This window comes from Zootermopsis nevadensis, unplaced genomic scaffold (assembly GCF_977971745.1).
Source record: "Zootermopsis nevadensis isolate Lab colony 2312 unplaced genomic scaffold, Znev_1.0 Znev_ptg000003l, whole genome shotgun sequence".
Taxonomy (NCBI): domain Eukaryota; kingdom Metazoa; phylum Arthropoda; class Insecta; order Blattodea; family Termopsidae; genus Zootermopsis; species Zootermopsis nevadensis.
The window spans coordinates 9,966,463-9,992,575 of NW_028259135.1; the positions used below are offsets into that span (position 1 = coordinate 9,966,463).

The 26,113-nt window shown below is 41.3% G+C and overlaps 1 protein-coding gene across 3 annotated transcripts in view; it reads right to left on the minus strand.

Moving 5' to 3' along the window:
* Window positions 1-26,113, minus strand: part of mol (dual oxidase maturation factor 1 mol) — an 86,592-nt gene that overhangs the window by 54,867 nt on the left and 5,612 nt on the right. The window contains exon 1 of one of the 3 annotated variants that reach the window (XM_022077153.2): window positions 20,461-21,780. The exons of 1 other annotated variant lie outside the window; for it this stretch is intronic. The gene's annotated coding sequence lies outside the window, so the exon portion shown is untranslated. Of the gene's footprint in view, window positions 1-20,460; window positions 21,781-26,113 lie in introns of those variants that run through there. One more of the 3 variants, XM_022077151.2, reaches the window with a different exon arrangement.

Below are 26,113 nucleotides of genomic sequence, written 5' to 3' on the forward strand. Positions count from 1 at the left end.
TCCAGTGTCAAATTGTTCACATCGAATTTTTACGAAAATTAACACCAAAACACGTGTAGTCAATAAGGTTCCAAAGAAGGACATGGATTTCGCGATCGCGGGTCATTAGGTAGGCGTCGTCGCTTGTTATTCTCAACCTTATGCGTTTATACGCGATGTCGTAACCTAACCTAAACTTGGGACTTCAAATTGCACGTGATGACTTCTGCTTAACTGGGTCTGGGGCTTTTGCAACTCACAAATCACATCGTTTCGCCTCAGCGATGCTTTATTCAGTACCGACCCCAAATCACAGTGCAAAAGGCTAATTTGTAAGATTAAATTCACGGACGGTGAACGTTGACAGCGGAGTCACGACACGTAACAGTTCACACAATTCACTGTAACATTAATAGGCCACGAAATTCACGTTCTCTTGTTACGTTTTTTCGAATGGATTTCCGAGCCTCGTAAGAAAACAGCATGTCTTTTGTTTTAGGTTTATGCACTGCACAGTTCAAATCACTATCCAGTCCAAAATAATATGGTTTCCTTTTTATTTCACAACAATTATAATCCTACTAGAGCAAAACGCTCCTTTCGGAGCTCCTTTCTTCTATCAAGGTCATTCGGCAAAAAGAGTGTAAGATCAATATCAACAAATCGACAACAATGGTTACCTATGAAACGTCATCTGTTTACTCGGTATACAATGAAAGGAAGGGGGTTATAACATTTGACCAACCCCCCCCCCCCCCCAAGGGGGGGTTTGTTGCGTTTTAAAATCTTGAGTAAGACACTAAACTTCGGGGGGTTAGTTTAGTGTTATTTATACCAACACAACAATGCCGAGTAAACAAATAACGTAACATTGTTTGATGACGTCATTTTATGACGACGACAAATCACAAATTTTTATAGTAGAGAAAAGATCCATTCTGTCGTGACAAATTTCGTATGCTACTGGTACAGAACATAAGAAGACTGTATTGTTGCGTATGGGCATGTAGAAGACAGTAAATATGGCGGCAATGCGCAGTTAATCCTAAGACTGTCCATCGCTACCACCAAAGTCACAATCTTAAACCATTTCAATGCCACCCGAATAATTAAAGCCCTTTGCCATAACAGTCATTTTAACATCAGTTTTCCATTTGCTTTCCTGGCTTCCCAGTGGCCGCTTTCGAGTGGTCTTCCCCCCCTCTCTCTATTCCCACGAGAAACCAGTAGCATTCCATAAATCCACCCGGGACACATTCCATCCCATCGGAGCGTCCTTGATTTCACATTTAAGCTTCGTGGAGTTTACGAACTTTCTAATTAGCCACGATAAAAACCACGCGTCCCGTTTAAAATAATGTCCGTTAAATTAAATAAATCCTTTAGCTCGTTATCTTTCAACAATGTGCTTCCTTTAACTGCCTGTATTTGAATTGTCTGTATTCACGCCGCTGACTGCAAGCAACAATTGGACTCTTTCACGAGTAGCTACGTAAATACGTCTATAAGGAAGGGTCATTCGGCAAAAATGTATTACGAAAAAGTGTAACTTCATTGTCATGTTATCTAGGAAACCTCATCTGTTTACTCGGCATTGTTGTTACCTAGGAAACATTACCTTACCTTACCTTACCTTACATTACTTTACATTACATTCAGCTACCACAGACCCATTTTAAGCGTAACTAATTCAAGTTGAATAAGCAAAGTCTTAATCAAACTTTACTCAATTGTAAAGCATGTATAAAGGAAATATTTAGAATAAAGCCGATATATAAACTTCCTTTCCGTGTAGACATATTTACGTCTAATTCTCCGAAACCGTGGTTCCACTATCAATTTTTTTCCTCGGAGAACTTAAATTTGAAATTACGTTCAGAATATCTGTATTTTGAGTGACGCTTTCTCGGGAGTTAACTGCATTTTCTTAAAAGCAATTGTAAGGCATTAATCAGTTGTCTTTTGAAAAGCAGACGACAGTGAAGTTGCCGTTCAAATTAACTGGTAGGATTTGGTTCTGACACCCCGAGAACATTGTTTTGACTGTCACGTGGTGTCATTTCAAGGCCAGGAAAAGGTAATATTGTTATGATACACGGAAGACACGTTTCCCCAGATGATGCTTCTCCTTCCTTACACGAACGAAAACAAAAGTCTGGTTACATGTGGAGCGTGACCCTACGTAAGTCCGCATGCATCACTGACTTGGTTTTTAGTCTTCACGGTGAGATAAAGACAAGAATTCAAAGAACTTTCTTTTTCCTGTAACTTCCACAGAGGGAAGTGCTGTCATGTTCACAGGACACTTCGCGTTTCGCGAAATAACAGTCAGCTGACATTATACTTCCGATTTGTACGCAAAAAGCGTTTCTTTTTAAACAACCCAACTCTTAAATCCGCTAAATTAAAAATCCACTATCTGACAATTCCGATGAGTTCACATCCTCAAAATCCATTTCCTTTACTGTCTTCCAAATTGCTATTTTCCACCATAATTCCACAGCGCACTACCCTCAAATACGATCCGATACTCAACTTGACATCCAAATGAGGCCGCTAGACGCTGGCTTCTGCCTTGGAGACCCATGTTCAATTTCGTGTGACTTAAAATGAGTAATCGTGACGGACGAACTGACAGGTTTTTCTCCAGGTTTCTAGGTTTTCCTCCGACAGCCATCATTCTATCTCCGCCCCACAGGGTATGCGATACCCCCCTGACCAAGCAAGAGGTTATCATACCCTCGTTTCTTAGTTAGTGGCTTCATACAACGTATGAGAACCCGCTGAGTTCTTTCTAGAAATGAATTTAAAAACAAATGATTCTACGATGTTAAGGTGAAATTTACAGAAAACAGAGCGAGACCAACTACGTCTAAGTAGTGGTACGGTCAAAACATGCAATGGAGCGGTAAGGAATCAATCATCATAAGTTTCATGGATCCGCCTTCGACATCTCCGATCTCCAAATCTAAATCCAAATCTCCGAATCTCATCCTTAAGAACTGGGGTCCGGTCTGTGAGATCACGACATTTTATTAAATTAAAAGAGAAAAACATCGAAAAAAAAATCAAAGAAGAATTTCGAAACCTGAACAGACAGTAGAACTACCACATTAAAACGAAAAAAAGTACTTTAACCCTGAAGAAGGAGGCAGTAAACTCCGTCGAAACGTTCTTATCCAACTACAAGTCGAGGATGAATTAAAACCGACAGACCAACACTGACATCTTCAGAGCCGTGAAAATATCAAATCTGATACACGAAAAATGTAGATCAATATATTACGAACAAATAAGTGCAGTAAGCTTTAAGCATTGGCAATGCCAACGAAACTCTTGCAAACGACAATTCATAATAGGTCTAAGACTCTTTCTTGCGCGTGCCCATAAATTACCGTTATGATGAAATCAATTCGCTTTATACTTTGTTGTAACATTTTATAAGAACATCAATCAGCTGTTAACTCCGAAATCAGACACTGCAGAAAGTAGTTCTCTTTATGCATGAAACAGGCTAAATTAATCTTAATATTGCACACATAAACTAAAATGCTACGTAATGTTTCTTGATGTCTGTTTACATTAATAATCTCTCTCGCTGTGGGATCTAAAAGTGATGTCGTCATGAAGCTTCTTTCTTACTAGCAAAGGCCACAAGTGAGCAAAAGAATGATTCTGCTGTGACGAAACAATATTTCACTTCTGTCCGCTTGGCAGCCAGAAGAAGTGTGATAAGTGATTCAACATTTTGAGGCTGTGCCGTGCATCTGTGGCGGCGACTGAAAAAGTCAGCTGGAAATGCTAACGATTTTCTGTGTCTGGACCCATTGTACATTGGCCCAATCTTATATTCATCATGCCGTGTTAGCCATTAATTATTCTTCAAGTTAACACATCACGTCGAAACATATTATGACGTCACCACGGTTTTATGTCCAATTTTCTTGAAGTAATAACCAAACAAGGATTTGAGGTTCTCACAGGTGTGAGTTTACCGACGTTTCAGAGGTCCTTGTAGCCTCCAACATCATGACGATTACTCGTCGCCCTGATGATGGAGGCAGCAAGGACCTCCGAAACCGTGAGTCTTTACCTGTTCTATAATTAAAAAAAATCTTGCCTTTCAACATTCTTTCCTGTCGCCATGTCTCCTTGCTAGCTGTTAGAAGACTGTATAGTGGATATAATGCACACAGAAATTTGAGATTCTCGCTGTGGTCAATGTTTCGATGACTTGAAGGTTATTTATCTAAAAAGGGAAATCGAATGGACCTGAAACGTGGCAGGGTGCCTAATATTTATAGCACGTTCCTAATAACAGCGTGATCTACGTTAAGAGTAGATCACACCCTGGTGTAATGCCGCCAGTAAAACAGGCCCAGGTTACTGGCGCCATGTTGCTTGACGTACGAATATGGCTGCTATTGGTCGTGAGTCCAGTTCAGCCACTGGCCAAACAAGTCATCACTGAATCCGTTGCTTTGCAGCTGAACAAATTGCAGTTCTTATGATACTGAGAGGGTCTGCAGTCTTAATGATAATAGAAGCAAGAATAACTTTCCTCCCACAAATATCAGTCAGACACAGAATGGAAAGTGTATTCAAATCTGAAGTACACAGGAGTTTAAAAATTCGCTGTCCGATTTGTCAAGTTGTTTATATACGCGACATATATCGGCCAACTGTTCCCAAAACTTATCAAAAATAGAGGCACGGCACTCTACAGTTTCTTAATCGTCTCAAGTCCGGTGGTAACTATATGTACCACCTGTTTTAACACTCAGAAACCCTACGTTCTTTATTTATGAGCTTCGTATGATTCTCACTGCAAACAGCGATCATTTCCTTAAACAGCGTTAACCAGTTGATCTTTGTAATGGTGAAGTGTGGTGTTTTCTTTGCGGTACGGACTGAGTTTTCAAATATTATTCAGACGAACTATGATTCTCAGAATAAACAGCGATCATTTCCTTAAACAGCGTTAACCAGTTGATCTTTGTAATGGTGAAGCGCTGTGTTTTCTTCGCGGTACGGACTGAATTCTTAAATATTATTTAGATGAGCTTCGGCTTCAAAGGATTAACCCAATGTAAACTGAATACATTTAAAAATGTAGTTTCTTGAATACTATACCCTGTAAAATGTCCGAGTCTCAGTATATATTTACATTATGGATAGCTGGATTCTTAAAATAATTAATTCTCTTCCCACTAAAAGCCATAAGCATGCATTACGTAATCGGCCAGGTCTCGTCATTCTACAACAAAAACAAAAAAACAAAAACTAGTTTTACTGGAATTTATTGTAAAATCCTCCTAATTACGTCACAATAGGCTAGCCGTAGCGTGTTTACGTTATTTCCGCATAAACAAGAATGGAATATTTGGGCGAACTCAAATGATAAAAATCTTTGTTAATGATGTACAATTATATTGTTGTGTAAGAACATGAAAACAATTATAAAAAGTGAAATCCATCAGCGGTTATTGTTACAATAAGAAGCTTGTATCAAAACATGAATATTGTGCTTGAAACTGTCCGGAGACGAGACATATTTAATCACACGACGTTTCGCGAGTTAGTTCTACTGCCATCTTCAGGTTACTGTCATTGCAATGATAATTTGTTATATCTTCGCCTTATTTTGGTAGTAGTAGCGACAGTTGGGATTTGAATACTGGATCGGGAAGCGAAATCTGGAGGGACATTTGAACTACACAGAGTAGCAAAATTCACGACACTAGATGGCAGAGTGTTCTATTTGATGCTACAGACAGGAAGCTTTTATGAGTAATTCCACAGGACGTACAAACACAAAAGTTATAAAGAAAATTATGAATATTTATTTTTATTTATGCCGGCCGCAGTGGCCACGAGGTCTGAGGCATGGACCTCGTGCGCTTGGTCGCTGAGACCGTGGGTTCGAGTCCCACCCAAGGCATGGATGTTTGTCTGCGTCTTTCTGTGTTTGTATAGGTAGAAGCCTTGCGTCGGGCTGATCACTCATCCAAGGAGTCCTACTATTGTCCAAACAGATCAAAATGAATAAATAAAAAACCTCGACACCTACGGGTAAAAGAGGATGAGAGAGAGAAATAATTTTTATTTATACTTTATTTAACGATGCATCCAATATCTCACAAGATGAGAGAATGATAGTGAATTATGAAGTGGAAAGGATGTGGAAGGAAGCGGTCGTGGTATAATTTTAAGTACTATCCGCGCGAAAAGATGAAAGGGGTTAAGACATGAACGTAAGAAATAAATTATTCCCGCCGACGAATTTCAACTGGCCTAGTTGTGATATTTAAGAATGAATAACAATGGCGCAAGGCACGACGCGTTGCGTCCTCCACACAACAAACCTCACGAACCATTTAAGTTGAAATAAGCCAGCATCACGCGTTATCTCCTTTCACCCCCCCCCCCCCAAAAAAAAAAAACTTAATGATTGTCCCTCGAATACGTTTCATCATACAGATCCTAGAGTCTGCATCAGACAGACTTTGTTAAGCAACAAAGAAGCGCCTCTATGTGACCTTCCCAACAACACGACGGCGTTACTTGAATAAGTTCCTTTCAGCTCGCCAGACAATTTTTTAACTTACTCACAAACACAGGACTCAGCTTAAACCGACGATAAAAGTACGCCTTTGTACCACAGGTGAGCCAGTTTAATCCTGTTCAGAGGTCTCGTTGCACTGTTTATTCAACGACACTGCCTGATGGTACGATGATTATAAAATTGGAGAAGACATGCAAGGAAGCGGTCGTGGCCTAATTTAATTCGCTATAATGGCATTTGCCCCGACAGACTGAGGACCCCCCACAAAGCAGTGGCGTACGGGTCTAGTGTTTCAATGTCCTCTGCGATTATAGGCGACCTTGGTGACTCCAGTAGACTACAGGGACCACAAGTCAGGGTATGCGTGTATACAGAGTGAGCACAAAAGAACTTCATACTTTAAAAATGACACAAAAAGCTAATGTTGCGGACGCAGAACTCCACACCCACACCAGTCGAAAGAAAAACTCTCATGGATTTAGTCTTCGAGAATTTCAGCGGAAGAAATTACCGCCGCCATCTCTCAACAGTTAAAGCTACCTATCTGCAGATTTCCGCATTGCGAATTATGTTACGTATAAACATTATCTGCCTTAACAATTAATAAGCCTTCATTTTGTATTCATGCGTTTCGTATGACACTCAGTGTAAACAACGATCATTTCCTTAAACACCGTTAACCAGCTGATCTTTGTAATGGTGAAGTGTGGTGTTTTCTTAGCGGTACGGGGTGAATTATTAAATATAATTCAGACGAACTTGCCACTGCAAGTTTCTCATGCAGCCCTCCCGATTTACTTTGATCAAAATTTACCACCCCTTAACGCCGTCAAAATTTACCCCCCCCCCTCCAGTAAGAACTTCTAAATTATGTACTAAACCTCCAAATCAATAGCCTCAGCTTTCTCTGATACAAAATTCAAAATTCCTTCTTCTCTGCAAATTATCGAACTAACGTCTTCACTCTTATTCCACTTTATCATTACAAGAAGGACGAGCGGGCATTGCCTGGGGACCTTCTAACTATAAGATGCTCTTTCTCCCCCCCTGAAATCGAAGTGTCTCTCACTTCTCCCCCCACCAATTCCCCCCCCTCTCTCTCTGTCTATGATTCTCGGAATAAACCGCGATTATTTCCTTAAACAGCGTTAACCATTTGATCTTTGTAACGGTGAAGCGTTGTGTTTTCTTTGCGGTACGGACTCAATTCTTAAATAATATTTATTCGAACTTTGGGCACTAGTACTGGCAGCTTTAGCTTGAGCGAGAACCGACATGAAAGGCGAAGTAATGGCCTCAAGAGAACGCTGGGCGGCCCGCAGGATAATATTTTTGCTCGCATCACGGATCTGTGAGCCTGTGTGTTTTACCGGATCCCGATCGTGAAGGGCGGGCGTTGGTTCGCTGATCCGTATAATGAGGGCTTGCAGATAACCTTGAACCGACATGATACAACATCGCTTCATCCGGGTACCTCCTTCACACTCAAGAGTGACGTAGGCAGTCAGCTGCTGATCTGGGCGCCTTCCACAGCAGCAGGTTCATCAATAAAAATGACCATATATGACGACGTCAGTTATTCAGCACGAGCGTGAAGCCTAAAACACTGTGAGAAGTTTTTCTGAGATGTATCAACGTAAATCATCACGTTCCACTGTTAGCTCTGACATAAACATATTTGTTCAGATTAACATCCTTGTCGAGTCCCGTCATAAGAACAAACACATTTATAAAGTCCGGCAAGTTCCATGGTTACCATGTTTACACAAATTCAAGGACAAATCTGGACACTGCTTCGGTATTTTTACGTGTTCTTTCGAAGAAACTCAAAGCGGATCGGAGGGGGGGGGGGGTAACGGTCCTCTTGATGGTACAAAATTCCGACCCTACGGTGTGAAGCCGAGAGCAAACACACCTTGTGCCGCTGCTAAATGAGACAACTTTCACACACGTTGCCAGGTGTTCTGCGTCATTTACTCTCTCCCCATTTGGACTAAAGACATCCGATGCACCTACGCGTTACCATTCCAGTGGGTTTCTGAGATTTTTCGTGAATCTGGAATCATCTTAAATGTCACTAACACCTGTCGCAAGCGAAACAAGTAGCTGCCAGCCTCAACTGCCGACTGAGTCATAAACTTCAGCAGTTTGTACGCGCTCTTGTGTGTGTTGATGTGAACGGAACTGCATTCCTCTAAATTACTAGGGTAACCACATCGAGAAGAAAAAGATTTGGAGGGGACGGGGCACCCTCTGCAGAGACAAGAAATGCATTTATTTTTTCCGGAAAGCCTGAAGAAAATAAACAAGTCACGAAACCTAGATATAAGAGGAAAATATTAAAATGTATTTTAAACGTAAATGATATGAGAAAGTGGTTAGATTTGAATGATTTAGTATAAGTTCCAATAGCGGGTTGTTTTGAACACGGTAATGAACCCCAAGATTCGACTGTCTGAGACGAAATCCTGACTTTGCTGCTATTTGAATCCTCCATTGACTACATACATACATTTACGTCAAAAGTTCAAATGATACCGAGTTCCGGAAATAACTCAAATTTAAGAAAACGTGAGGTTGCAATCGTGTACCCCAAAATTAAAAGCAATAACGCCGGGTAACTTAGCACATCCGCTTCGATTCAAGGGTTAAATCAGTATACATGGAGTCAGCGGAGTTTGGCAAATTAATAACTGTATAAATATTTGGTCTATCTGAACTCCAGTTACAACAAATTTCGATGTCAGATGTAACTCAAAGGTCCCCACTGTCATACGATATCATCTTCAAAACACAAATTACACTTGTGAAATGTCGTCACAATACACACATTCGTCTGGCACCAATTGGGTGCACCAAGGGTCAGATCGTGTTTAGAAAGTGTCTCAGAAGTGTTAAAACCACTTGGTCACATCTAGTTATTCACACATGCGCGACAAAAACAAAAGACAGTCCATGGCCCATACTCGGTTTGTGAATTATTCTCCCAAACTTCAAAAGCTCCAACTACGACTCAAGTTTGATTCTGAACGACAATTTGGAGTCAGACGACTGGTTGTCAGGATGATGATTAAGCACCAAGTTAAACATTCGGCTAAGGAATTATCATCATAAAACCTTTCATCCCACAAAATTTCATTGCACAGCGGAAGCGCGTTCTTGAACATGAAAGCTTCCCATACTTTATCGTAAAATACCACGTATTTAACCATATTCAGAGGTGCTAGATTCGTGTCCGCATCAGACCACAAAAGGGACCTCAAACGCAGTTTCCAGCTGCACCCCCTACAGCTCCCTATTTGGGCCCATTCCAGGTCGTGTCTCTGCCATAACCCCCCCCCCCCCCGGGGGTCATAGTTCCCATGATTCAGCCTAGGAGTTGGGGGCGGTGACAAAAGCAGTCTTAGTGTTCTTAGTTTCGTTCCTGTCCTCTTGGGCAGTGGTATTCAACCTTTTTTGTTCGCGTACCCCCAGATATAATTTCTCTTCAACTTTGTACCCCCAAAGTTGTTGGTGTATAATTCAAGTTATACGTAGTATATAATCTACATCTAAAATAAATTAAATAAATTACATTACTGATTATTCAGTGTTTATCATAAAATAATATATATTTTTTTTAAATTTCACGTACCCCCAGCGATGTATTCGCGTACCCCCGGGGGTACGCGTACCCCAGGTTGAATACCACTGTTATTGGTGATCCGAGTACGACGCCAATGCGTTTGGTTTTCTACCATGACAACCTGGTCCCCTTACGTCACCATCTCTACTTTTCCTAAACTATTGAACATCGGCATAAGGTGGAGTGAAAGCCCGCGATCCTCCAATTATGTTTGTGACGTCTGCAGATAAAAACAACTCCACACTATAATTCCCTGAACATATTCCTGCAAAAATTTCATAGCAGTTAATACAGGGCACTAATAACATTTCTGACCTGGAATCACAAATGTCCCCCACGCCCAATTCCCAAAATGGCGAGACTTTGAAATAAAAAAAGAACAAAGTTTACTAATACACAAACAGAATCTTTTTTAGAAGCTGATAGTCGTTTATCTTTTATATTGTCCGAACGCGCGCTGATTAACGCTGTCCCCGGCACATCGGTGTCCTAACTACGTGTTACCGTAACGCACAGTAAAAACAATTTCATCTTTGAAAGGGTGGAGGGGGGTGTGGAGGATTAGCAAAAGCGCTGGTTCGCCTGACACCAGTCAAAGGTCGACTTGTGCCTTGCACTCAGCCACCCGCATTCATGGAAAATTCGTGCCACATTCAAATGCCCACATAATGTTATACAATTTCAGCTGTCAAATTATTATTACGGACCCAGGGTATTAGGAACAAGGTCATGCATGTCTGCGATTTATATAAAACAAGGGCGAAGCAGTGCAGCTTAAATCATGGCATTTGCGTGTGTCAAACGTGGACGTGATCCCACTATTTACGGCGTCTTCTAAAGCAGAGAAGCAAATCGGCTCTTCACTTTTCCTCCTCCGTCCGGGATTTGAGTGTCGTCGAATGAATTCGATCTTGAGAGATCTTGAGGTTTCCACGGCGGTGATGAAGACGCCGTGGAAACCTCAAGATCTCAAATCAAATTTAAGACGACTTGATAAAATAATACGTAGTTCTACCACACGAAGTTTTACTCAGATCGGTTTAATAATTTGTGCGCTGTTGCCTGCGGACGGACGAGAGTATACGTGACGAAATTAATAGCAAGCTTTTCGATTTTCTTCTTAGAAATCTACCTTGAACGTGGGAGCAGACGCACAATGACAGCAGTACGTCATTTGTACGAGGTCTGAGATTCTCACGGCAGCGAAATTCGTGGCACACACCGTAAGACCACATTCCACAGAACATCAGTCAGTTAAACACTTCAGAACTGCTGTCACCCTGTGATGACAAAGAGGTCGTATAGCATTTAAAGTTAATTAAAATTTGGTCAATTACAAAGGCTAGGGGGAAAAACATAGCAAAAGTTCACAAGAAAAACACAGAGTGTCCATAACTTATCAGATAATCTGACCACGTGTGAAAAACGTGAGTGTTGTATGACTGTCTTGTAGCGATTTTTCGCGATTCTCCTCAGTTTCTAGTTTATATCGGTATAATATATCAAGACGCATCCCTTCAAATTCTTACCCACCAACCACTCATGATGATCTTATAATCTACTTCGACCTTCTATTCCGCGTGGTGAGGACAGCTCGCGTAATATAAATCTCTTCAGATGTAAGCCTTTCTCATTAAATAACAGAAACATAACCTCTGAAGCTGAAACAGCGTGATTAAATAACGTAAGAATCACGACTGCGAGGTGAGAACACGGAATGTTGTACTGCATTACGAAGAAAGTAGTCGCGATCAGCTTGAACAGAGTTGTTTAGTTTGGCGACTATAAGCGGTACACTGGCTGATGCATGGAAAAAGCTGGGCCATTGGACGCGGGTGATGAAGCAAAGAAACTCGGTGAAAGCTGCTTCCAGCAACGACAACAACAACAACAACAACAACAACAACACACGAGCACAAAAATGGACCAGCCGCGCGGCTCGGTGTAACTTTCGACACCGCGTTCGACTAGCCGAGAACCGAACCTAACCTACACAGACTTCGTAGAACATGTTCCGATGATCCGCCCCATGCACATCTTCGGAAGCTGACAGTCGCTCACACAGTCAACCTTTCATGAAACTTTAAAGTTCATCGCCGTGTTCACAACAGGGCGTCAACCGTCTACCCAGTTCACATCCGTGATTCCTATTTGCCCATTTACTGCCACGTGTAGATTTCTGTAAGTCTTATAAATGTCAAACAGATCGCTTTATGCATTAATCCGTGTCAAGAAGACAGTGGCGTAAAGGACAGTTTCGAATATGTGTCAAGAATCTTATACCATTGAAGATTGTCTGTCTTCCATCGCAAACTTTTGTAGTGTAAGTTTAAATTTCGGTGTCTCCGCCCATAAAATGGCAGTTGCAATAATTAACGAGCTGATTAATATATTCAGCGAAGGCGAAACTTTGAAAGAAAAAATATCTTCATCAGTAGACGCTGTCGCTTATGGTCGAGACACGCGAAGTCAACAGAAATAACACGGCGATGCAGAATGACCTCTGACACAAAGTATCATCAATATATGAACGGTGAAATCTCGTTATTATGAAACCGACAAAGTACATGCTTAACATAAAACTTCGTAACGAAAGTGAGCTCGCATATAAGCCGACAAAATTTCACACTTTACAGAACGTAACTCTGATTATCACGTCACCAACTTAAATTTATTATCTCCCACTTAACGAATTTAAATTAAAATGGTGGCACTGGGACAGGTGTTCCTCCCCCTCTGCATCTCACAACCCCTGTCCCATATTCACTCTTTTATCAGCTGGGGCCTTAAAAATTGGCCCCTTTAGGTTAGGTACTTCGAGACTTTGTCTCATCCCCATCACAACAAGAACTTGATTCAAATGCTAACACTGGTCTGTGCAACGCCAGATGTTAAAACTGACATCATGACTCGGTTCCTAGAGCCTCGTTTGTGAAACACGTCGGCGGATTGATACACTTCTTCTCATTTTTTTTTCTTCAGAATTCCAAACGAAACCATAACGATAATAAATTTGAAAAGAAAAATTTGTATAGAATAATAGAGATACTACAAGTAAATAATAAGAGAAAGTCTTAAAACACTGTATTTTGGGGACCGGATCTAAATTTCCTCAAATTCTACATTTTTTTATATAAAAATTGCGTTAATAAACCGTACGAGATTTAAATGCACGAGGTATGTTTCTGAGAAACGTTTTTATCTACTTAATATTCCACTCCACGTCACAACCCTGAAGATAAACATCGATATCTTCACAGCAGACAGAAGATCGATAGTCGAATATCGACAAACGCCGAAAGGCAACGAGAAAGCCTTCGCGTTTTCAAGTCGGCGTGAATTTAGATGGTGATCTTCATTGGTGCACCGTATAGTAAACCCTGAACATTGAAGCAGTGTGTTCCACCTAAACGTTGACATACAGCCAAAACACAACACAGCGTACGCAGAAACCCAAAAAAATAGCCTTCACTTGAATAAGAAAGGAGAATCAACTTCCGAAACGTCGTGGCTTAGAACACTTAGCTGATGGATGAAGTCGAAGTCAATAAGCACATACCCTACATGCAACAACATCAAAAACGTCCGGACTTCCATCAACATGTCGCAGTATTTCAAGTTCTCAAGGCGGTGAGTGATCTGGATTGTAGCACCGTGTAGTCTGACAGAAGTATGGCAACGTTTCGGAGGTCCTTGCTGTCTCCATCATCAGGGCGCAACAACCCTCAAGACAATTAACTTCTTCTCTTATCTTATAACTCGTTAATGAAGTTAAAAACCCATCCGTATTTTGGCTACTTTTGGTCCATCCCCAATCACAGTTCATGGAGAGATAAAAGTGCGACTTATGATGTCTGAGAACAGAATCCACTGAGATTCTAGGTCGCCCGTGAGACATCTGTGTGGTCCAGCAAAGACAGTCGGTAGTTTCACTTGTCTGGGTTTCCAAGACAACCAGTTCCCACAGCACACTAAGCAAACATCATGACTTTTGCAACTGTCACGCGAATGTCACGAACTTAGTTCCGAAGGGAAACAAGGGCTTCTGTGATGTCGAGAAATTTTTCTGCAGTCTACACCAATATCCATAATCAAACAACAGAACCCTGAGGATTGAGGCAGCTTGCCCGTTCTTTCAATAATAATCGTTCGGAAAAAAACACTGCATTCGGCAGCCTTGAAAATTTGAATATCATAAAGGAATACAAACGCCATACAAAGTAAATGTCATATGTCGTCACACAAGACACGTGGGGGCATCCAAATTAAGTCCACGAGGGACAAATCCTATACTTCATGCTTAACAAAGTTACGAAATTATGGAATTCGCTTGACCTTTAATGTCACTGAATTTCATAACACGCAATTTCTCTCTTTAGGTCCACGTAGGGACCAAAAAAAGTGTAGCGCTGAAGTTCGAAGTTCGTCTTTCAGCCACAAGTCAGTTGAGTGAGAACTCCCAAATCAGGAAATTAGGTCAATATGATCCCATTTACGATAAATACCAGCGACCGCGGGCCCTACTAGGGGGCTGATCCTGCACATACTCTACAAATTACACATATTTAAATAAAGTAAAGTCCATTTTGGGCAAAACCCTACTCATTTTAGCCAGCCGTTCATCGGAGGACGCTCCAGCGGAACTCCTGCCATGGACCAGACCACGAAACCATCAGCTGAAGAAGATCATGGAAACACGGATGACCTGCATTCAACATATTGTGTTGTATTATTGCACCAGATGTACCTGACTTTATCAAGTCACAAGTTAGGGAAACCTAGGGGTCGTATAAATTCCTCTTTTGTCTGCCGGACCGCTGGCTAGTAGTCAGCGCGCACCCGGAAGGTCCTGCGACCGGCCATCTCGACACAGGTTTTCCTTGGTTTTCCTCTGTCGTCAAGCAAATGCTGATATGGTTCCCAAGTTCTAAGTTGCCACCGCAAGCTTCTCATGCAGCCCTCCCGACTTAAATTAATCTAAATTTACCACCCCTTAACACCGTCAAAATTTACCCCCCTCCCCTCAGTAGGAACTTCTAAATTATGTACTAAACTTCCAAATTAATAGCCTCAGCTTTCGCTAATACAAAATTTCAAAATTCCGTCTTTTATGCCAATCATCACACTAACGCCTTCACTCTTACTTTATCCTTAACAGAAGGACGAGCGGGCATTGCCTGGGGACCTTCTAGCTATAAGATGCTCTTTCTCCCCCCCCCCCCCCCCCCAGATATCGAAGTGTCTCTCACTTCTCCCCCACCAATTTCCTCTCTCTCTCCCTCCTTCTCTCTTTCGGTTTCGGTATGATTATCACTGTAACGAGCGATTATTTCTTAAACAGCGTTAACCAGTTGATCTCTGTAATGGTGAAGAGTTGTGTTTTCTTCGCGGTACGGACTGAATTAATAAATGTTATTTAGACGTGCTTCGGCTTCAGATGGTTCAGAGAGTTCTTTTCTGGGAAGCCTGTAATGTCCAGCCGGTGCTACTCCAAACTAACAAGTGGCAGGTGTGTCTAAGAGAAGCCGTCTCGCTCTTTACAGGTCTCTTTGGCATTCCAGACGTCTGCTGGTTACGCCTTGATCTTTGTCGGAAGATTATTAACAGAACTGCAGCGACACTCAAGTTTCAAGCGCCTGAATTATATTTTAAGGAGGTCTTCAACAGCAAATTATCATTCCATCTACAGGTCGTTTTTTGACACGAGTTAATTTCTGTGGTATTACAGGCTTTATTTTTCCCACTAGTGACAATGTCCTGTTTTATACTACGCACGAATATAGTAGCTCTAATTATAAACGAACTGCATGGCACAGGGTATTTCTTTACTACTTCAGTTAATAAAGTCAATCAATTTCCTTGAGGTTCAAAACTACTTTCACCAAAGCCCGACATTGACCTGGACAGTAATTCAGTCCGATAAAGTTCCCATCTTCCTAACCTATTTCCCCCTTCATCCATTTTAATATTATCATCATATGTGACTATGTTTCCCAAGTGGCGTCTTCCCCAATACGAAATATTTTCTTTCGTTCCAATATTTGTGGATTTGTTGTCGTACAACATTGAATGTTGCACGTTTTATGGTGACAACTGACGCCGTGTTTCAGTTCAGAAAAGCTAACAGCGACAGAATCGATTATTTTAACGAGTTTTAATGAATGTTTCGAGATTTTGTGTTGCGTATGGAAGTTATGTTTGAGTAACATGTGAGCAGATACATATCTTATTAATATGTCAGTACATTCACAAATCGCGTTGAGCAAATATGATAAGAAATATAAATTCAACAGACCGCTCATAACCACTCGAAATATTGCTACATTTCAAGATAGGTACTAAAGATTTAGCTTGAATATGAGACTACAGTCCGTCACTGACCACACCTTCCTCAGACAACCGACCACTCCCGTTGAGCTCAAAGTCAGCTGGTAATCGCTGCATTTTAGAGCGAGATGACTATTTCTAAAAAAATGCGAACTTTAAGGCGAGCTGAATCAATCTCCTGACCGTTTACGACCATTACACAGGACATTCAGCAAACTCCTGTACTCCGTTTTATAAAAATATTACTCCACTAAAACTGCGTGTCTTTCACAAACACAAATGTACACGAATGTGATGCACGTGCGGCAAGTTCTTCCTCAGGCACGCTTCTATGGTACTTAAGAAGTTACCTCTCCTCGGATTTACACTTTGATTTATATTTAAAATACAAAGTTATTTTCTGTTATAACTACGTACAAACACTCGTGACAATTAAGATTTCTCGTTTTTACGGCAGGCCAGTGCTAACGTGAATCCTGTTTCTGAGTCAAGACGCTTTATAGACGTAAAACGCATTTCTGACGTTTTGGACACCCCTTCTCCACCTTCAACGAGAGCATATTTCATACTGGATTTAAGTAAAGTCTTATTTCTAAAAGAATTCGAAGTGGCATTTTATTATTTAAATAAAAGAAAAAGGAATTTTCTTGTATCTTCGAAACACTACGTACAGTCGTTTTAGCCCAAAAAAAACCCTACCAGACCTAAACCACAATTTAAAAATCATATGTATTTTACTCATTCAACACCTTTGATCGGAGTGACGTCACCACATAGCACGCGTGATGTAGGGTGCCAACCACTTTCTTATCAAACACTGCTGGTGCTGAAAAAACCACGCAACTCCACTTTGCTCAACTACTCGCTGACGTTGTTAAAGCAGGAAGTTAAACATGTCTGCACGGAATGACCTTGAAAATCAGTCGCGAAGTTTCTGACGTTAATATCCATCTTTGAACTCGGGGTCAGTGCTCACGCGCGCGGCGCTGAAGTCGGTACTCCTTTTCAGTGCGGAACATGGTTCTGTCACAGACGTCCAAACGACGCTCATGTTGTCAAAGAAAATTCTCTGAACACGAACCCACAGTCGAGTTTCCCTAACAGAAGCAATGACTATTTTTCCACCAGTGGGAAACGCCCGTTGGAATTCAACACGAAATCCGATCTTTGGTGGGCAAAGTTCATTACTTCCCCTCCTTTCTTCGTTTTACTCTGCCCCTTTCGTGGTTTTCTATCCTTCCCTCCATTCATCTACAATCCTTTCCTGTTATTTCAACGTTTCCGTCACCCATGTAAGAAGTAAAACTCTTTCTAAAGGCCGCTTAACGGTTGCAGCACCTGAGATCAGAATCCTTTAACATCTGATGGGAACCACCGATCCTCTGTGGGCCCCAGCAAAGATGTTATACTTTATCTTCATCACAGATGCATTTGTCTTCTGGAATTAGGTAGAAGAATTTCGTGAACAGCGACTGTAATGTTTATAGTGACATGAACGGTCCTTTGGAATTAAGCTTAGACATATTTGCACACCAGATGGCATGTTTATGTCCCCATCAACTGGAGCGAGACATTGGTCCTTCCTCCAGGCCAGATTTAATGGTTAGAAAATTTAGATCTGACAGCATTCCTCTGCGTAACTTCTTAGGACCGAAACCACAGCGTGAACTTAATAAGCCACGACTCTCTCTCTCTCTCCCTCCCTCTCTCTACCTAACGCATTAACTATTAGCATTAAAAAATGCAGTCACAGAGATTTTGGGGGGGGCGTAATGTCAAATTCTGCCCCAAAGAAGTTGAAGATGCTTGTCACTGGCAAACTTCTACCAGGCTGGCAAAGGTTGTGAAGAATGTTACGGACGACGTAGTGGCTGTCGACGGGCTACCATGTCAGCGGTTCCTCGACGCATGTCCAGTAACTGGACGAAACAGAGTAACAGAAATATTTTCTATACAAACTCTCTGCTGTTTTACGTAACTCATTAACCTTGACGATAAAATGTTGCAGGTAACGGTAATTCTACTTCGGGCGCAGACAGCGCAGAATCATTAAGCATAAATTACTTGCTCCACTCGATTAACCCGTAAAAACCTAGCGGTTACCATACTTACCACCTGCTTTAACATTCAGTAACACAGAATTTTGCCCACACAGGCATTAGCCAACCGATCGTTGTCATGGAGACGGGTTCTGTTTTCTGTGAGGTACGATCTCAATTATTAAATATTATTTAGACAAGCTACTCCACTCCCCAACCCCACATTTAACTGAAAGACGAGCTGGCAGTGCCTGGGATCCTTAATGGTTAAAATCTCCCTCCCATTAATGATCTCTCTTCTCAGTCTCCCCGCAACTTCTCTTCTCTCTCAAAGAATATTTTGAGCAGAAAAAGCTGATCTGAGTGGTAATACATTTTATATTGTGCAAAAAAGTGTTTAACAAAGATTTTCGTCGTTCCTAGAAAAAAAAATCGATATGCAGTGGTCTTAACATGGGTTCGATAACCATCACAACTCATTTAAACCAAAACTTTTCAGTGTAGGCCGTAAAAACCGAATTTAATCCAAATCCGTTAAATAGTTACGGACTGAAAAGACCTTCCATCAAGCGTCAATTTTTAACGCGTCGTGCAAATAAAGCACAAGGCATAAGAACAAAGACCTCAGATAAGGTAATGAACCGTCTTTCCTGTGGTAATCTTATATCTATAATAATCGTTATTCAACCAGGAGCATTAACGTACCATCAATAACGTTTAATGTCAATAATTTAAATTTACTGATACTTTCTCCTATGAGAACCTGAAGAACAGAACACAATAACAATTTTGCGTGTTGTTTTTGCTTTTCTCGTACGTGAAACGTCCAGCCTCGCCCTAAGGGAAGAAAGAAATTGAGGGTGTTTGAGAAAGTAACGGGAAGACGGAGAAAATTACACATCGAAAAAGATTCATAAATTGCGTTCTCCACCAATAATTATGACGATGATCAAATGTGAAATTCATAGGCTACAAAATTTATTTTATTAACCCTTTGAAGCCGAAGTTAATCTGAATAATATTTAAGAATTCAGTCCGTACCGCAAAGAAAACACAACTCTTCACCATTACAAATGTCAACTGGTTAACGCTGTTTAAGAAAATAATCGGTGTTTATTCCGAGAATCTTGCGTAACTCATAAACAAAAATTAAGAGTTGTTGACTTTTTAAGGTGGTACAAATAGTTACCACTGGCCTTTGAAGGGTCAAGGGATCACTTCGGAGACAAAGGAGCAAAATGGAGGTTAGACTACAGTGTGGACTGGATTAATCTGGCTCAGAATATGGACCGGTGACGAGGTCTCGTAAACGCGATAATGCATCTTAGTGATCGTAAAATTCGGAAACTGTTTTGAACAGCTAAGACACTATCAGCTTCTCAATGAGGACTACGCTCCACGGAGTTGGTCAGTTTCGAATACCAAAGCTGGTTAAGACCACAGAAAGGAAAGTAAGTGTGTCTTACAACATGTTCTTGTCAGCTTCTCTACGTGTAAAGCATGATTAAATGGAAACCCATTCGGATGTCTCGGAGTTATGAATAACAATAACCTACAAAAGTTGTCCTCGATTATCCACTGTCCCGTCCAGATTATAATCATTACAGAACTTCTGTGAAAATCATTCTTCAGACTACAGCGAAGACCGCCTATCCTAATAAAAAGTTTTTGGAAACATTATTTTTGCCTTTTTTAGACATTCTAAGAGGAGGTTGGTTGGAGCGAGTAACTCCCCAGTAACTTTCCCACTAAACGTTATTCTGCGGAGACCGCCAACATTATTATCGCGGGCACACAGTGCCCTCAGAAGGGTTACGCGGTGCCCTCGAGAATTCTAGAATAAAGACTCAAAATTTAATTGTCCCATTCTGGCAATATCTCCTTCTTATCCATGTATTTTACCAAACAACAGAGTTAATACGTACGGTCCGAAGCAGAGACTACGTAACACGTGATCCAAGCCAGTACACGTCCATTTTATGCCCAAGGTTCATACAAACCTTGGTGTTTGCTGCCTCACTTTCTTCCTTCTCATGTCTAAGCCTCTTCCTTCCTGCAGCTATCACCGTCAGTTGATACAACTCGCTGTCGCATTGCACAGTCAACGACTTCTGACGTCACCACTAACACTCGCATTAACCAAAATCTTTCCAATGACGATAACAGGTTCATCAGTAACCGTCCCTGCGGCCACTAAAAGACTCTTTCGCTGATGAACTGCATCTGTTTATCTCACTTAAGGCAGAATGTCAAGCCCTTTTCAGAATTTAAAAATGGCTAATGGACATTCCAGTCCTACCGCTTAGTTAAATGACAAAAAACACACAACGAAAATGATAAATTCTTGATTTAAGTTAGTTTATACAGTGTACAAATGTCTCACGACGTCTTAAATAATAAAAGCTCTATTCAAATATGACGATATATTGACGTAAAATGTTCAAAATTCCGTGGGGCCAATGCTGGGGGGGGGGGGGGGGACACTGGGCGATATTCTTCCTAATGTACAGCACAGTTCATAACTTCACCACACATTGAAACTCCCTGCCTAGCCTTTGAACATTCCTCTGTCTTCAAACAAGAATTATATTCGTTTCCACACAAACCAAGTAGATGATGATCTTTCCACCCACTCGCAAATCCAATTCGCTCAGCTAGAATCTCCCACAGAAATTTCTCGGTCACAAAAGAAAATGTTTCTTCAAAGTCGTACCGCCTCCGTGTTCCCACGAACAAGAAAGGCAGAGATTATTTCCGTTTCTTGGTATACTAACTGTAACAACAAATTTAGTGGGTTTTTTTTATATATATATAAATATCACTCTTCCTGTATTGATATCACGCTGTAGGATGAAATACAAGTTTCAGTGACCACATCGGACAATCGTTAAGTACAGATTTTAATTAATATTTGATTCCTACCAGATGTAAATTTCAAATTCGGTTCAACACACTACATACAACGCAATGACGTGCACTTTTAACACTAGCTTACACATGGTGTCATCACAAACCAAGTCCAGCGTTAGTCCATACAAATATTTGCTAGTACACGGCATTTTAACGTGTCACGGAGACATCTAATATCAAATAAAATTATTTTGTCTGTGCAGAGTAAAGAGTAGTTCGTAGTTCTTGAACAGGGTAGACGAAATATCTGCACGGCGTCTGTAGTGTCCAAGGTGACTGGAGAGGTCTTTCTCGAGGTCTACTCTCAGGAAGCTGACCGGAATGTAACTGAAGGCCGAGAAGCTCAGCTCGGCTCAGCTGTTGCGAGCCGAGATACATGAAATCCACCACCACAACTCCACACCGCATTCTGATTGGAGCCACGGTGAAAGTTGGATCTGATCTACTAGCGCACACGAAAACATTGGCTCGTTTTAATCTAAAATTTCAACAGCCTTACTCATACCACTCGAATTTCATTCAATTAAAACTATTTTCCCGTGTCTGGGCAAGTAACGTAACTTGCTGTTCCATAAAAGGCGTAAATATCTTTCACGTTCTCATGGCGAGCATAAAGATTTCTTTTCCCTAGAACGCTTCGCCGTGTAATCTCGTAGAAACTGGCCGAAGTTTCGAAGGTACTTACCGTCTCAACCATCATTCATCGCCCTGATGATGGATGCAGTAAACACCCTTGAAGCGACGATGAATTTGCATCAGATTGCACGGAGAAACATCCCAGGACATGGTAATCTTCGGAGAATATCTTGACGAGTTGAGTGATTACTGGAGTTCCTTACAGTTTACTTACTTCGGAGTAATTCATTTGTTTCGACCTAAATCGACCGCAGATCGATTACTACGCGTAACCACTGCATATTCTGAACCTTGGCGCTAGATGTGTGGTGGGGGACGGGGAAATAGTTACCTACACGCTCCGGCCGCCATCGTAAAGCGATCTTAAAAAATGTAGCGACTTCGTTTAAGTAAAAAAATTTTGATTTGTTAATTATTTTTATTAACTTCGCTTATACAGAAAGGAAACATGGAAGTACTTAATATAATCACTGGCATGTGTAGAAAAATAAAATTCACGTATAAGATCATGCATCGATTGAAATCCCACATTAAATTTGTGTGGAGTAAAAACAATGAAACAGTAAATCCACGTAACCGGAAATTCGACTGTAACAAGCTATACGAAGAGTGGCACACAAAAACAAATGAAAAAGGAACAAATCACGTTTCTGGCACAGTAAGACTTTGTCGTATATCTGGTGTGACTAATCTTGTGATGGCATTTATTTTCTTCTTAGAGGAGGAAATTGTACTTTCTCGAACATGTGGTCCTTACTGTGAAACATCGCGGGGGGAAAAATTATAATTTTTAGCAAGCGCGAAGATCCTAATGTAACACTTAGGTAGCCACAGAATATCAGATCCGGAAATCATGTTACGATCTTCAAAATAATAATAAAATAACAAATGGAAGATGTTTATGAGACATAACCAGTTGTCACACTGAATCATCTGGTGACTTTGTGGATTTCGGAAGGCGAGCATTTCCAGCAAACACACAACACGGCGGCCCACTCTTAATTTGGTCGTGAAATTCGGTGATTCTGATTTGTTAACATCTAACCCCCCCCCCCCCAAATACAGAGTATGAATGAAATTAAGACATTTTAATAAAATAAATTAGTACGAATGTCAACATTGGCACGTACTGAATTAGCGAATCTGTTGTGGGTATTCAAGACGACCACCGTCAGCTTCGTGGCACAGTTAACAGCTGTAAGGAACTGACTGAAAAGTGCCCAACAAATTTGTTACTGCGAATACATGTTTTTTGGACACCCTGTACACGAACTTGGACACATTTTGGTAATAATCATTCAACAATGAATTATTTATATTTGTTCTTGTCTTTGTCCCCAGGTGTCTGTTGGAGAGGGACCTGATTTCGTAAAAGCGAAGTTTATTTCTGGCAACTTGAGAGATATACGTATCTCGTGTTTCTCGACAGAAGATTTACCGAGCGGTCTGTGTTAGACCTTGCGTAAATCTTTGTTGCAAACAGTCGAGATCAGGAAAGCGACAGGAGTGGGCGGTGGTAATCCTGAGTCGAGAGTTCTCGGTCTCTGGGAATCATTCAACGTAATTCTCACACACCACGACGAAAGCCTCAACTCCCCTCCCAGTCTCCGGTTCAATGCAACATATTCTATCCACACCCTGTCACTCCTACCTGAGACGCTGATAGTCGGTAACCTGGTCAAAAAAATTCCCCGCCTTTTACGAAACCAGAAGGCTCGTTATCGTCCTCACAACATCCAGCCACTGATCTCTGTCCAGAGCCAGACGATTCCATGCCACATTCTCCCATCATATTTCTTAACATACATTTTAATATCATCCTGCCATCTACGCTTAGGTCTTCCGAATAGTAAGCAAACAGCAAAACCCGTGCGCTGGACAACGTTTTAAAAATTTCCCTTCGATCCAGCTTCCAACTTCAGACTCTGAAGAAATTCTTCGACAGTCTAAAATTTAGTGGCTAGTAAATGTACCACCTAAACCATGTATTTTGCCCACAGAGTCCGTCATCCTTATATAAACGACATAAAGCCTTCTCCTCGCTCATGTACGACCACCATCATAACAGCCGTCGGAACAAAGACTGTAAAATAACAACAACAACAATACACTGAAGACAGAGCAGATGAACTGAGCGAACAGACTGGAAACTCTCAGCTCGTACGAGGCCACGTGTCGCTGATTCTACCAATTAAAAACATGATTCAGCAAAATTCTCTGTTTTCTGTGCAGTCCGCCTTTGAATACACAAGCCGGACACATTATTATTCACTGCTCAGTCATTAGACCTAAATATTACCAGTGAGGAGAAGATGGGTGGGACATTTAGCACGCATGGAATAATGCACGCAACGTTATGTAGGTAAACTTGAAAGGAAGAGAACACTTGCGTTGACCTGAACGTAGATGGGCTGATGGTATTAAAATTGTTTTGAAATGAAAACATTGTACCCCTTTTCACATTCCACTGCTGCCGAAATCCTCATTCGGTATGGCCCTGTGCAATATCCACGGATAAGTGGAGCCTTGCCTCCAAATCCCCCTACACACGCAAATGTCGTGATGGTTTTCGCCCACTTTTAATTGCGTGTCCAATGGAGGGTGACCGTCCCACTCGACTCCATTTCGAGAAAAGAGTAAACAAAGCACGTCATTGTTCTGAAATCCTTCGCTTCCTGTTCGGTGCCATTAAAATCGCCAGCATCTGAGAACACGATGGCCTCTCAACAGAACGAGCGCCAAAATTAATTGCAATGTGTTTCGACTGTGGTTGTAAAGTTCTCGTCACGGTGTGATTTCAGACTGCTGAACACAAGAGTGCTTTTAAGCTTGCTGTCACGATATTTTGTGTAAATGCGCTGGATCTACGTAAGCCGTGTGATATTCCAGGCGGAAAGCAACATTTCACAGGAACACTCCGCCTCCATATTCAGTCCTCACAAGATCGCCCTTCCGCCACGTTGCTACTATAGATTTTAGAAAATTAACAAGTCCGATGTGCGGTGATTTCCACTGTCACAATTTCTATAATGAACTATTTCAATAAAAGCTGTTTTCAATTTTAAACATGAGGGCAGAAAGACGTAGAGACATGACGTCTTAAGATCAAAATGCATACAACGCATACAAATTAATTGCTGTATCATAAATGCGATAATTTATTCGCATATTTTTCACGAGTACTGGTTGCAACTACGAGATCTGCCAGACGTGGCCCCAAAGTTTCGCGATGTCGCGTTGCATTGTGGGTACGTTTCTCGAAAAGCGTAACCCAGGCGAAGATCTTCTGAATCCAGTTGCGCCACACTTGGATTTCCACCACAACGGAGACCGCGAGGAAGGCGTACATCCTGACATTTCAGCATCGGCGTGAAATACACCACCCAAATTGTGAAACAGGTAGCTGTGTGAGTTTAAGTCATCTTACCACACGAAGGCTGGTCCAATCTCAAATCGGATCCTATTCTGCCTTATCCACGACTCTCGTTTTACCCCACGTAGAAGTAAATTTGTAGGAATGTCCTAACATATTCCGTAGACCACGCCTTGTTTTTGAAGAAACGCGTATTGTTTTTAAGTGGGGGCTACGTCTGAAAGCTGGTCTATTACGAAATACGTACGACGTTTAGGTAACTGCTGCATGTCGTGTGTATTGCAGGAAGACTATTTCGCTTTATACTTTTATGAACTGTTGTTCCGTCTGGAGGACTTTCGACTTTGTACACAAAATACTGGAGAACTGGAACAAATTTTACTCCGTCACTTTAGTTTAAAGCATACAAAGTAACCATTATAAAATGTCAATGCATACTAACTTAGTATTCGAAATGTATTAGCTTACACACAGTACAACTAATACAAAAATCTCTCAACTTCATGACAACCAGTCACTTCAAGACAGAAGAGGAGCTATTTACTGAAACGTCGTGTTAATCAAATACATATCAGACAATGAACGATGTCCAACATCACATCTGCCCTGTAAGAATTTCCCTGCCCGTACTGACAAGGTAAATCACTCAGTTGAATGTT